Genomic DNA, 14817 nt, shown 5'->3' with positions numbered 1-14817 from the left:
GTGTGGAAGGAGCATCTTGGGCGCTGCCTCTGTTGTGAGCTCAGAAGCAGGGATGGCTTACAAAGATTTGCAGCTTAAGGGAAGGAAATCTTTTCCCTGCTTTTCCAGCATCTTGCATAGGTCCCGTCTGCGTCTTCAGCCCTAGCATCAAATTCAATTGCTAGATCTTCTTTCAGAAAAGATTTAGTGGACCCAATAATAGCTAAGTGCTCCCCCATTGAAGTCAGATCTGAGATGCTAAATATGTCTGTCAGAATTTTCCTGGAAGAATGCAAATTTACAGTAAACGCAGCACTGAAAGCAGAAGTACTATTCTCTAATAGATTTCTGCACAGGTCAGCAGATAAAGCAGATGATAGATACATTATGGAAGCCTGGCAGCAGGGGTAGTCTGTCTCAGAGGCATTTTATTAATTTTCCAGGAATATAAGTCAAGGTGATTTCATGTTGAATAAAGAATAACGTATTTTTCCTCTCACTTCCAAACTCTCAGTAATCATTAAGTACAGTAAGAGGACTGTAAGGGAATTAGCTTTTTGACCCAGTGTTCACCAACAGTAGATCCTGCTAACAGTGGGAATTGTCTTAATGAGCAGTTTGCAAGAGAAAGGTTTATATTTTTTCATTATAGGCAGATTTTTTAAGATTTTTAACTTTGTGGCCTGAATGGAAGCTTTGAGCCAGTTACTAAGAAAATAGTAAGACTGATGATGGTCCATGAGGAGATATAACACCTTAGAGAAATGGAGATATGATTAGCTTCCAGGTCTCAGTGTTGAGTTTCTTCTGAATGGCATGTCATCCTGCACTTGCATGCATTTCAAGAGATCCCTTCTTCTCCTGTAAGATCAGCAGAGATGATCTGAGCAACAGCCTTTCAGAGTTGAGACAGAAGGTAGATGTAAATGCAGCTGATCATATATATTCAATGCATTCTAACTCCTCTTCGTAGTTGCATAGTTCCAGACTACTGAGTCTGCAAAGTATATGTTTGCTGTACAATGGTTTGATATTTTTACCTTGCTCTGGGTGCCAGCTGGAAATAATCTGTTTAGCTTGATCCCTGATCTGTCTTTCCTTAGGAAAAGGAGGAAGGGAAAGGTAAAGAGGAGGTAATGCACTGCTGCTGTTGTGGAGTGCACCTCCTACAGGGTCCTAATCTCAAAGGACAAAAGCTGAGAACATCAAGTAATTTTAAGCTAATGAGAATGCTTGGCAGTCATCCTCCGTCAGGAGTCAGATGTTTGTATATAGCTGTCTCAAGATTTAACACATGGGTATGCCTCCTCTGCATAGCCTTATCACATGGCCCGTCCTTACCTGAGTGGAAATGTCCCATTCTGGAAAAGAATTACTTTTTCTGTTCTACCTCAACAAGGGCTACTCATTGTCCAGGCTAGTGGGAGGAATAGCAGAGATGATTTGCTTGAACTATTGTAAGAGGAATGCTATGCAACATCTGCAGAGCCAGGTAGGACGGGAGCTGGGATCCCATTAGATTCTTCAAGGGCTGACACAGCACTGGACAGCTTCCAATTTGAAGCAGTAGTGCTTCGAATCACTCAAAGACATGGTACTGTATCTAAGAAGCTGTAAGGCTTCTTAGTCCTCCAAAACTCTAGCTAAGAATTGGTAATCAGAAAGGATGAAGTTATAAATTTTTATTAGTTCTTGTGTCTTACTGTTGTGGTCAGGGAGTGAAATATTCCTTGGATATCCTTAGATGAATATCTGTCCTTCAGGTTCATGAGAATTTGCTGTAGCTTCAAACTGAAGATTATTTTTATGTCTGTTTTGGTTGTCATCGTTCTGTTTCTTCATAACCTTTAACAAGTCTGTGATTATTTATTATATACCATCTCTTATCAAGAAGGGGCTCCTTTTACAATAAGAATCTCCCCACAAAGCTTTTCCCCACCAAAAAAAAGATCAGGTTTTTTTCTGTATTAAGTGGGGGTGAGATAAGGAGGCAGAAAGTAATTAAAACGGTTGGTGGTGCTCAGCTCTATCAAAAAACCCCAAACCTTCCATCATATTTTATAGGTGTTTAGGATTAAATATTTACTTTCATTCAAGGTGTTTCAGTCTGAAACTTGTCTTTCTGCAGCATCTAGTATAGTAGCATCCTGTTGCATGAGTGTTACTCTCAGATTCTATACCATAGGAATTTATATTATTAACAACAACAGTAATAATAAGAGTGTTTTCAGGAGCAGAGTGCCCATGGAGCCATCCCATGACAATGGTTCATTGCTGAGTCTGAAAGCTTTAGCTAGAATAAAAAACTAGCACTTTCTGAAAAACAGTAATTGTGTAATGCTATGGAAATGGATGTGGCAAGACAGGGTAATTGGCCAGCCAACACGTTGCACAGCGTGTGCATAGTGTTACCTAAATGCTGAGTCATGCTGACTATATGCCTATTCCTTTAAGAATTTTGTATTAAGACCAGTCACATGCCCCTTAAGAAAAAAAAGTATTTGACCTTAAATAAGAGAATTTTTAATAATCTACTACAATAAAACTGGTCTGCAAAGGCAAAATACATTCCGCTGAAGAATCTTCAGTGCTGCTTCACTGAAATTCCAGAGTGCGGCCACCTGCCTTACACCTGTGTCGTCTTTAACAGAATATTCTGTTAACATTGCCAACATGGGCTCAATAAGGTAACAGGAAATTAATTTCATTTAAAATAAAAAAGCTATGAGATCTCAAGGTGAGCTTTATAAAGACCGTCTTGCCAGTAAGTTCTGGGAAGATGACTGCATCTGCTTTCCTTGATGGGAACTTAGAAATGGAGGACTTCTGAGACTTATCACAGTGCATTTGTCATCCTGAATTTGAAGCAAACCCATACTGCAAAAGAAAATGCAGGGAATGACTGGAACAGAATCAATGACTTAGCTAAACCATTTAAACCAACATTCCTCTTTCATGTTAGAGCAAAACAATGTTACAGCTCGATTTATAATAAATTGCTGCTTAATAAGGCCAGAAGTAAGTCATCTCTTTTCAGCTACTTCCTGTTCAGCTTCCCCAGCTATAAAACACTTATTAAAGAAAGTTTAGCAGCTGTACTGTTCTCTGAGGCATGAAAAATCTTGATTAAGGTCGCTATACTGGAGTCAATGAACCGTAAACCTTGATATACTGGGATGCAGGTAGGGGCCAAACTAGCTTTATACTCCACAGTGTCCCGCTGACCAATCCACAGAGGACTGTTTGGTTTGGACTCTCACAAGCAGCTTGCCAAACCTCCTGCCTATAAGATAAGCATCATGTTATCCGTGCCTATCTGCAAGGTTAAGAGCAGCAAGCTGTGGTCACAGAAGAAAAGGGCAAGATAGTTTAAGCAACCTTTAAGGCTGAGCTGCTGGTATTCCTGCTTTTGACAATGAAGAATGTGTCTGTCTGGGGGAAAAGATCACCTTTAAGTTTTTTAGACTTCAGGTGTTGGATTTGAGGAATACATTTCAGCTGCCTGTTATAGTTGCCGTAAGAGCTCTAAGGAAAGCTGTGCCTTGCAGTATTGCTTAAATCACCACTTGAAATATCTTGAATGTAACTTCATTAAAAGTGTTAATGCAAGGTGATTAGCAATGGATACAAGTCGATTATGTTGATGAGTCAGGTTCTACTCTGAACCACACAGGTAAAAATCTTAATAAATTAATTATCTGTCATGGACATAGTCTGGTCTTTCGCTTATGTAACAGGACAAGGTTTTGACTACATGATCTTTTCTCTAGTTGTTACAGAAATGATTGTTAAGCTCCGTATATAGACAAGTCACTGACATAAACACTTATCAGTTTAACACAATATTAATATTAGCATTATAGGGCTATTTCCGCTGTCAGTCAGAATGTTTCTCATTAGGCCTTGAGTCTTAATTTTTATCTACAGCTTTTCTAAGCAAGAAGGCAGGTTTCTTCTTCATGGAATAAAAGTCTGGTTTTCCTGGACCAGATTCTGTACTCAACTGCACAGTATAACTCCATGGACAAGCAAAAATGAGTGGAAGTGCAAGTGGGGTAATACTTGTTTATATGAGTATAACTGCTGGCAGCGGATCACTGACCAGCCTGACTTTATGGTGTTCTCCATGCAGTTCATTAGCATGGAGAACTCCAAGTCTGCCTGATCATGTCATACCAACCTGCTTCCATCATGGATGTCGGAGTTGGAGAATTTTACCCTCTGTAATGTGTAAACCGTCTCGCCCTTTGGGAGAGGATGTTTCTCCAGCTGTCATGGGTGTTAGTGACTTGAAAGACTTTTCCAAGAGGCTGCAAGGAAGTAATTCAGATGTGTCAAGTTTCTGATGCTGATTGTCTTCAGCAGCTGTCTTGAGATCTAGGCTTTCCTGGGGCTGAAGCCCCTTCTTTTGTCTGTCAGGGAGCATGAGGCCACGGAAAGAAGATCTGACTTACTTCTAGAATTATTCTTTCCATTTGATTTTTCCTTTTAGATGTTTCTGCAAAGAAATTATAACCTGGCCTGATTATCTCATTGTACCTGCCTCAATTTAATGTATTTATGTCTAAAATGAATAATAAATAACACACACACACATTTTTATGGCTAAATTAACATTTTTTCATCCTGAAACCTAAGAAATTACCAGTTATGTCACCTGAAATTACCAGTTATGTCTTCTGTAATTATTAACCATTATTTTCATAGACAGATACAACTGCAAAGGTATTGCAATGAACAGGATGTAGACAAAGGTGGAAACAGCATCCGGAGCATGAGCACTGAACACATTTGTTATTTGCATGCAGACTGTTTTTATGTGCAGATTTTACTCCTGGTTTTGTTTTAAATTACTTTAATTAGCATACATTCCCTCCCGTTTTTTTGTGTCTCTCTTAGAAGTATTGACTCCACTGTATATAAAGAGGTTTGAATAGTATCATGTGACTGAAAGGAGTAAAACCTAGCACAGAGTTGGAATGCTAGCTGCTACAGATACAATGGTACTGCAGTCACAGGAATAACTGAGTTTTGATTCCAGCATTTTTGATATTAATATTTTTTCCATTTATTCTGGGGTATGATGTACAGGACTTTGAATTAGATCTGAAAAGTGGGGGGAAAAGCTTCATGTAGAGTTTGATTTTTGCTTTTGCTCAGTTTTGTTTGCCAGTCCTTGCAACAAATGAAATATATTTAATTGCTTTTCCGTTTGTTTTCATTTTGTACGTGCGCTGGGAAGTATTATAAAATACATTCCCACAGGTAATGAACTGCTGTAAACGTTCTGATGAAAAATATATAAAATATCTTTTGATTTCTTTGTTGGTAAGTGAAAACTTTTCTCATCTCTAATTATAAAAATTAAGATTAAAAAAAACCGTGAAACATCAAGATTAATCTGGAAGAGATTTCATCTGTAGAGTAAGCCTAGAACCTCTTTCTGTAATTCCCACTCATCAGCTGCTATTGCAAAATATCTCAGCAAGGAAAGAAGGGATAGTAACCGCACCAAGGCCACCTGAGCAAAACACTGATTGGGAGATTGCAGTTATAGAATCAAGAACCATGTAAAAACATTTTTTATGATTAATGAAGATTGGTTAATGAGTAACTGGCAAAGAACAGTTCACACCTCTGTATTGTGGTTATTTAGATGTAATTGCCTTCAGTGAAATCACACGGCTATTGTGTTTTATTTGTATTACCTTGTCTGATTTACTAAAAATCACTTGAACATTTTTACAAGTTTCTTTCTTTTTTTTATTAAAGCAGAGAGTTTGACTCATTGCTCTTAATCCATCTGCACACAGACAGCCTCTGATGTGCATGCCAGCATCCATATTTAGGGAAAGGTTCAGAAGGAATGAGACTGTATGTTTCTGGGAGTGTAAATGGCAGCAAATTCAGGCCTTTGTGTCGTGCTATGCGTAACAAATTTTTGTGATAGGTGTTCTAATTACAAATTGACTGGTGGTGCAATGTATTGTCTTGGGGTTATGGTATAAAAGGTTCAAGGCACTATTGGTTTTAAATGTCATTCAGAAGTTGGGTATTACTGCTGAAGCAACGTCAAAGCATGGCATTACAAAAGTAAAGATGCCTTCCTCTGGACTGTCAGCCTGCTATGTGCTTGTGCTTTTTTGATTCAACCATACATTCTGAAATGCTGCAGAACAGTGTGTTCCCCGACAGCTTTTGTGGATGAGGTCTGCAGCAAAAGCAAATGCATGTGATGGTTAGCTAAGTAACTTTTGTCCTGGCCATTCCTTTATTCTTATTTGTTGTTTTGTTGCTGACTTCTATTTGGTGATTTGCTGTTTTGACACGTACAAGTCTGCTAGATCATCTTACTTGCAAAAGTCATCAGTAGTTAGAGACCATGATAACCTAGCAGTTCTGCAGTTGCAACTCATAAGGCATATAGTCACATTCTTCATGTGTTTACTGATCCAGCTACCCTGTATTTTGACTACAAATGAATTCAACCAAGGATGGAGTTTTCCAGCTGTATCTATCTGCATCGAAGCAAAAGCTAAAAAAGAAAGGAAAAAAAAAAAAAAACAACCAACAGATCTACCATAAAAAGATCAGACAATTCAGTTAGGAAGTAATATTTAAGTGCACATTGCAATAATTAAAGACACAGTGCTTAAAGATACAATACAGAAGGGCTTAAAAACAATTAGCTCTGGTTTATTTCCTGGAAGAGAAAGCTAATATTCTAAGCTGCTTTGGCAGACCTATGAATATCCTACTTTCACTCTTTCTCTTCCCTGACCTCTCTTCTTTCTTACCCTTTTCCAAACATGTTAGAGGACTTAAGTTATTTCCAAGGACTCCAAACAGTCTACTGTAAAATAACAGACTTACTTTTTGCTTTGTAATTTTGTTATCAGTATATTTTATAAAAAAATAAGTATAGTTACATGGGGTTTGCTGGAGAAACCAAGCTTAAATTATCTCCCAATTATAGTCTAACACGAACAGAAATTAATAGCCCAGTTGTTTTAGCCCAAACATACAGTGGTTTATACTAAGGATAAACTCTGTTGGCTAGAAGGGACTTAAATGTGCCCTGTATGTAAAATGTATCCTCTGTGTTCACAGGCTCATGAACATGTATCATGGTAGGTCATAAAATATATCACAGATCATCTTATTTTCCTTTTCCTTTCCATCTTCTTTCCTTGTAGTTTGCTGTCATTTCTTGCTATACCATTTGTTTAATGTCTTGCACAGTCATCAGGATTGAAACATTTACACTGCAAAGTAATGCCACACTATTGCTCCCATATAAACAGATAGCAATTAATATTAATATTAAATGTGATTGATAATAGACCAGTAGAATCGGAAATGTAAGCCACTGTGTTAAAGTGCTATGTGTTATGAAGTAATGACATCCTCTTTGCCTAAAAAGTATTTTTCTTTTATGATAGACTGGAAAGTTTCTGAAGAGCCTCATGTCACCTTCTATAGTCACGGGTGCATGACTATGTGTTTCTCCAGTTAGAGATGTATCCAGAAAATGTGGATGGAAACCCAGAAGTTAATGCATAGGTTTCACTAGAAAAAGTGGCTGTAAAAAGCAGTACCTCCTTATTTGATACTTCTATTTCTTCTCTGTCAACAGTTTGTATCTATTTAGGTGAGAAAAAGAAGTTATTACTTCAAAAAATGTTATTCAAAGGAACAGTGTGTGGAGGTGAGCCAGACTTAGTGTTTACCTCTTCATCACATAGTTTTCAGCTCCAGTCTGAATTTCATAATCTTTGCAGATACCTGGAAGACAGAAATAAAAATTTAAAACTCAAATCTCCCAAGAAGCTGTAGCGGTAGTAAAGCTAACATTGTGAGGATCAGCAAAATCCTGAAGCCAGGACTTTGAATATTGAAAAATTCCTTGCTTAAGACACTTAGATGGTGATTGATTTTTCCAGTGATCAGACTGTCATAAGACATGTTAAATTGTGCATCCAAACTCTTTAAGCAATTTTTTAAGTTTTGCTACTTGAAGTACACTAGTATTAGCTGGTATCAGCAACAATAGATTTACTTGCCCTAGACAAGCAGAAGCTACAGCAGGCATAGTGACATAATTGCCTTAGGTCTTTGAAATATTTTTGTTAGTCTAAAATCTAATTCATTGACCCTTTTCCACAAGTGTATCTAAGCTTTTTAGGTAATCATTCAGGCAAATAATAACAGAATTTTTGTGATCTGATATGAAAATTAGTTTAAAAATTAAGGAATTGCTTTCTAATCACTCCTAACTATTTACCTGTGCTAGAGATCATAGGAACTAAAAAGAAAGAGAATTGATATTCTAACATTTGTATTCATCTGGGATGTTTTGTTTGCAGATCTTAAAACATTCATGTAGAAAGAAATAACAAAATCAAATATTATTATTCTAGGAGCTGCAGCTGTCACTATGTTTCAGTTAATAAACGCTGTTCACAATAAACTTACACCTTTAAGGTAAACCTGCAGGACAGAGGAAAACTAAAAGATAACTTGAAGAATAAGGAACTTAGAAATTGCACACAAACTCATGTAAACACCAAACTGGACTAGTCTAGTTCTTACTAGAAAACACCTGTTTCATGCTGGAGAATGCAGTATCTACTGGAGAGAGATGAACTTAACTACCAAGCAGGTACAATTAACAAGTCTTACATTTTCCATCTACCAGAAAATCTATTGCCAAGGTGTCTAAAATGAGAAACTGAGATTTGTGCTTACTGTAAGTGCCATGAGAACTAAAGGTACCTGTTCTGTTTCTGTGACATCCCACCGCTGTTTTTTCAGCCCAGGCTATTCTCTGCTACTGTACTCATGTGGGCGAAAAGGGAAGAAGTGTGAATAAAACTGGATATAGCTAAGAGATTTGCTCCGAAGTAAACCAGAGTAAAACTAATTTACCTGGTATATTTATAATTTGCACTGAATTCATTAGAGAGACTAATGAAGATGTGCATTCAAATGATTTCTCCTAGGGCTGATTTAAGAAAGCAATTTGGAAGCTAGGCTTAGAGGGGGAAAGAAAAAGTAATGCCTAATTCTGTACAGTAAAGTATTCCGTATTACAGAGATTTCTGTGGTAATTTGTTCTTTGTAGACTAGTATGTGCAGACCTCCAACAAGGACTGCTTGTCGTCTCCTTTGTAATACTCAACTCAACTCTTAGAATAATCTTCCATAATTCTGCAGCACAAACGATTTGGTCATCAGGCAGGTACATCCTTCTGTGTAACCTGGTATCTCCACTGAGTTTAATAGATCGACCTCAGGGATTTTTTCCATTGCAGGAGAAAAAGAAACTATATATGAATAACAGGTTATTTGATCAGTACAATGTTTTTAAAGTAGCCTGTACTTGATGGCTCCTTTGGTCTTGGATTGGTACCTCCACAGCTGCATGAACTGCATTTCTCTGATTTACTCTTCTTCCTCAAAAATATGGTCGAAGATTTAAATGTGGGGATATGAGAATATAAAGGTTATGGTTATCATCTACCGTAGTGCAGCTTTGCTGAAGAGAGTAGGTCGTATTTGTTAACACTAGTTTAAGTTACCCCACCTAAACAGTGCCATCCTACCTTCTGGAGGGGTCCCCACAGGTAGTGTGCTGTAATTCTGCTGCATGGCACAAATTAGCAGAAGTGCAATGAATCTAAATGTTTGGAGCTCTTAGGTACAGTACTGAGCTGTAAGCAGTTTTTGTCAGAACGGTGTGTGCAGGGTAGCTTGCTCTCAAGAGAGAAGGTTGTCCCAAGAGAGCCATTAATATCATAACCCCTAAACTAGGAGTGGGGAGAAGAAAAGGCCTGCCTGAATCAGATCGCTGGTAGGTTGTGTGCTTACACACCCCTCATGTTACCCTGTAACAAGATGAGCAAGTGAATGTGCTAGTGGCTGTACATTTATGAAGGGTATACATGGCACATGCACAAGGAATTCCCTAATGCCTTACAGGCATTCAGCACATGCTGTTGTGAGTGCTATAATATAGCTATGAATGACAGGAATCAGTAGTGTTAAGCTATTGTTGTTCTTACTACTATTCTGTGAAAACTTGCAACTGGATCAAGATTGCATTCTTATTTCTCAAAAAGCATCCAAGCCCCTGTCACACGTTGTTTGTACTTATTGCCACAAGTTGAATTTGGAATCAAAAGCCAGATGAATGGTTTCAGATCTTACTTGAATCCACACTAGGCATCCAGTCTTACAGCAGAAATATACTATTGCAAAGAAAGTCAGTGCTTTAGGGGAATCTACATTATGTACAGGGTTAACAGGAAAGCAGCAGGCCTTATTTATGTGTAGTACAAGAGCTGCCAGAGCAGCAGAAATATTGTTTTCTTTCAATGATTAATGTGCTCAATAAAAGCGTAGCATCTGCTGCCAGCTTTCATTAACAAATAAATGAAAAACAAACCCGCGTGGTAGGCAGTGTGTCTGGGGACAGCTTAAACAGGACTGAGCTGCTTTAGATTTCAGCTATTTTCTTTAGCACAACAGTGTGGAGTACTTTCTTGTTTATAGGATAAACACACGGGATTGAAGTGATCTGTGTAGCACACAGGAGCGGTTGCCAACCCATAACATTCTGCAGAATGCAAAAATTCCGTAGTTGCTCCCTTGGGAGTCATAGGCTACAATATTCTTGCATGTTGGTTTCAGTGTAAATAACAGTTAAATCATCAGAACAGACAAGCTGCCACTAAAATTTTGAATAAAGTATTAGTTAGTTAATTTTCCTTCCTTCATAATACAAGCTCAGCAGACTCAGAGCTCAGTCCTTGTATTGGTTCAGGAGATGTGGTATTTCACACCACATTAATACAAGTAATGCGTAAATGTCAGGCTGTAAATGTGTGCTTTTTTAGCTTCATCGCAACAAAGACGACTCTCTGAAATACAATAAATAACTTTATTTTTAGCCTTATTTTCTGTGGAAACAGGGTTTATTTGATCATGATGTCTTTCTCTTCCACCTTTAGTCCTTACAACTTCTGAACCTTATTGGCCAGTTCCACCCTCTTTGACAAGGAGAGAAAGGAAAGGAGGGTTTACATCCAACAGTGTCTCAGCATAGGGGAAGGTCACAGTGCCTACTTACAGACGTCACAGAATCCACACAGCAGAGAACCATTGTGAGTATGCCATCCTCATGGAAGTATAGATCAACAATTGTTGACTGAAGTGAGTCCTTGAAGTTGTAAGCAGCCGATCTTTCTCAGCTATGGTACTGCTAAAACTGCATTCCTTCATGGAAGTTTGAGAGCGATCACCCAAGGAGATCTCAGACTGGATATGACTTTGCATTTGTGACAAGAACTTCACTGAATCAGTCTCAGGATGTGTAACGATTGGAGTATTGCTTTCAGCATTTCCAATTGTCTCAGGCTTTTTTGTATAGAAATTAAGTTCTTTTAAACAAATAACCAGAGACTATTTCCAGCAATAATGTGGCTGTCCTTCAGACACATGGAAGCCTAGCAATCTCCAGAGCCATCTGTTTGCATATTTGCAAAATAACTTATTAATTCATAGTGGAAATACATCAGAATGGCAAAAACATTTCAGTACTAAAAACAGAAGATACAAACCTGAGGGAGGTAATGGAGCAATCCCTGCAGGTTATATGATGAGGGACAAGGCCAGCTTTGGGAATCTAAGGTATTTGTTCTAAAACCCGATGAGTACTCTAAACTTAATGGCAGTACACAGAAACTAGCTGTACCTTCAACTGTACCTGTGAGCTATGCTGAAACCAAGGAAACCTTCCCTATAAATGTTAGATAGGAGACCAATTCATCTGCACTGCTGTTCCCATAAAATCAGCCTCTCCCAGTTATCTTCTCTGCAAACAGCAAAACATCTCCAGATAGAAGAGAATAAGCTAGAATTCAACAATCACAAAGGCTGAGTAACATGCATCAAAAAGTGTGTACATACCAAATAGGTGGGACTGATTTACAGTTTTCCTGTACGTGACTTTGGTGCTTAGTACAAACTTGATGTTCATGTAGCTTGTACAGTCACACACTGAAGAGAATTTTCTGTTACTGAGAACAGAACCCAGTCCTCAGTCATGACGTACTGTAGCTATCATCACCATGCAAATGTGATTATTTGCTAATGAACAGACATCCCTCTATATTTAATTGCATCACACTTTTCAATCTTATATTCTTTCTATGGTGATTATGTTCCCTGTCTAGCATGACTCATCAGACTCTTCAGGTATGTATAGTGTGTGCTACGCAGAATGATGCATCGAGCAGGTGTGGCAAAGGACAGGGCAGTTCAAGTAAAAGGAAATTGAAATGTATTTTCAAAGAGAATGTACAAATACCTTAGTGTTTGATTTCCAGGGTGGTGATTAATTGCAAACTGTAAGATAAGAACATACAGGACAAATAACAGCAATAGCCGTTTGTTATATCATGTAGTAGATTCACCTCTGGTTTAAGCTGGCTTTTGGTGGTATGAACCAGAAAGCAGGGACTGTGGCAGTGGAAAGAGAAGTGAAAGGCTGAATTCCCTCTCTGGTGAATTCTGGGGGCTGGCAAGCTGTACACAGAGGACACTGATCTCAGCAGTCTGCGTGGGCTGAGGTTTTCTGGCGCTCAGTGAGGCCATTAAAAATGTTACCCCTATCAGATAGGATGGTGAAAATTAAAATATGGCCTGTCCACATGAACGTGCAGATCAAAGCCATGCTCAAGTTGAGCCTACTCATTTACTTGTACTTGCTTGTGCTAGAGAACAAATCTTGGCTTGCAAGTGCATTCTGAGTTCAGGGAATACAGAGTCTCTGTATTTAAACTCTGAACTCAAATGCCGGCAATGTGATCTGCAGGCTCAGGAGGTGCGGTTTGTCATCAGCTTTTGTCCAGCTTATACTTGAGCTAGGCTAAAGAGCAAAAGAAATTTGGAGCTTTTACCTCTTCCCCTTGTATTTATAAAATCATTGTACGCTTTGGTACAACTTGCAGTTCCAGCTAAAAGCTGTAAAAGTTACTGTGTTCCAGGTCATAAATTGGGGTGAGATGGCAGTGCTGTGTGATGGGCTTGCACAATACCCACGCAGCTTATATCTGACTCAAGGCTTTGCTATTAATTCCTCACTTTCATGAACACAAAATTCACATCCTGTTCTTTTTCCACTCTCGGAAGAACACCTCCTATTGCATGCCACAAGCAGAAATCTCTTTCTAGACAGTATAAAATTCCTCGAGATGTAACGCAGTGAAGCAAGATCATCTCTGAAATGAGGTTATGCATTTCCCCATAACCCAGTGCCTCACACCACTGGAAAATGAAATGAGTTCCTGGCCTGAACGTTCCTGCTGTTATCTAACTCTCACTGTACTTCATGTCAATTATTAACATCAACAATGATAGAAATCTTAACACATGTTAAGAAACAGGACTCCTACATAATTTTTGTTAATCTGTATTATTTTGCCCTATGATCTTTATTTCGGAGCCTACCTTTCTCCATCTCCTTTTCCAATGTGCTCTCACAATTGGAGTGTTTTGGGCTAATATATTGCTTCCAGTCTTTGGAGGACAGGGTGCAAAAGCTGTTTAGTCTCTCTTTCACCCTCCAGCCAAAGATCTTGTTCATCATGTGTAAGCCTTCATCATATAAGTTTATGAATTAATTTTATCCAATAATACCACATAGACTTTAACGGAAGACAGTAGACACCACTAAATGACTTAGCTGAGCTCTCAGATCCAAACATACTTACATATATTAAGGAAGTCACTGAATATATGCCTTAAGTGTGGAAAGCATTTTTTTTGTTGGCTCACTTACTTACTGAATGTTTTTTCAGTGAATTTCAGACCCAGTGATGGTCCTTTGATTTTTCTCAAGGTACTAAATAATGCAGTGCAAAACCTGCTAACCGCTAACAAAGCGACCACTCCAGTTATGGAAAGCTTGGGGTTGGGGGTGGGGAGGCACCGATGAATGTACAGTCCAGGGACTTGCAATGAAGCATGAATACAAGGGGCCGATTTGGCTTTGCTCTACTTGCAATACAGGTCTGAATCAGTACATACTGACCAGAAGGTTCTTGGGATACTCCAGCTGGGAAAGCTGAATGTGTATCCAGTCCCCAGGAAATGCTAATCTTGGTACAGCATGTGTGTTGGGGATGCAGGAAAACGTGACCAGAGACATGTCTTTCTGTTATTTCTTTTCAGAGGATACAGTTTTAAGCTCTGCCGTCTGGCAAGTGTCAGAGCAGATTTCCATCTCCTTTAACCTTCTCCAGGTTTGGGTCTTGGGGAAGAAATTCAGGGAGCCATAGCTTGCCTCTTGACAGCCTCGCTATCCCTGCCTTTGTCCAACAGAAAATGGTTACATGCTGGATCTGACTCAGGAGGAGTTTGGGGAGTGAAAGAAGTGCAAGACTAAGCTCATGGTATGCAGGCTTCTCAACAGGATAAATGATGATAATATCCAGTACTGGGTAATCCCACCTCCGTGTTTTTTCACTGCCATAATGCAATTTCATGTGTGCAGGTGGCATCATATGTGTCTCCTCTCTTTGTGTAATTGAATATTGCTAGGTACCTGGGACAATGAAATATAGAGATCAGCTAGCAAAAAAGATACCAGAAACTTTTACAGCTGAAGTTTCGCCAGCTTCATGGAGCCGTATCAGGATAGCTCTTCTAGCATCGCAGGTGTGAGCTAGTGATTTATTCTGAAGAGTCACAGCCTGTTATTTTTTCTCCTTTCCTTTCTCAACTAGAAAAAAGCTGCCAGGACTGATCCGTAGATGTGAGTGTACTCATCCTTCT

At 38.8% G+C, this 14817-nt stretch overlaps 1 protein-coding gene and 1 long non-coding RNA gene across 3 annotated transcripts in view; one reads left to right on the top strand and one right to left on the bottom strand.

Moving 5' to 3' along the window:
• Positions 1-390: 390 nt before the first annotated feature.
• Positions 391-14817, bottom strand: part of LOC148055536 (uncharacterized) — a 29656-nt gene continuing 15229 nt past the window's right edge. The window contains exons 2-4 of one of the 2 annotated variants that reach the window (XR_015705292.1): positions 7710-7764; positions 4160-4477; positions 391-2856 (exon numbers count right to left, since the gene is read on the bottom strand). This is a non-coding gene — a long non-coding RNA (uncharacterized LOC148055536). The remainder of the gene's footprint in view (positions 2857-4159; positions 4478-7709; positions 7765-14817) is intronic. The other variant, XR_015705293.1, reaches the window with a different exon arrangement.
• Positions 11017-14817, top strand: part of LOC148055535 (uncharacterized) — a 79369-nt gene continuing 75568 nt past the window's right edge. The window contains exon 1 of the mRNA XM_087760073.1: positions 11017-11144. The gene's annotated coding sequence lies outside the window, so the exon portion shown is untranslated. The remainder of the gene's footprint in view (positions 11145-14817) is intronic.

This window comes from Nipponia nippon, unplaced genomic scaffold, assembly GCF_047370975.1.
Source record: "Nipponia nippon isolate SJK-2023a ecotype South Korea unplaced genomic scaffold, ASM4737097v1 scaffold_21, whole genome shotgun sequence".
In the NCBI taxonomy this organism is placed as follows: domain Eukaryota; kingdom Metazoa; phylum Chordata; class Aves; order Pelecaniformes; family Threskiornithidae; genus Nipponia; species Nipponia nippon.
Note: the sequence above shows the minus strand (reverse complement) of the source record. Positions and strands in the feature narration are given on the sequence as shown.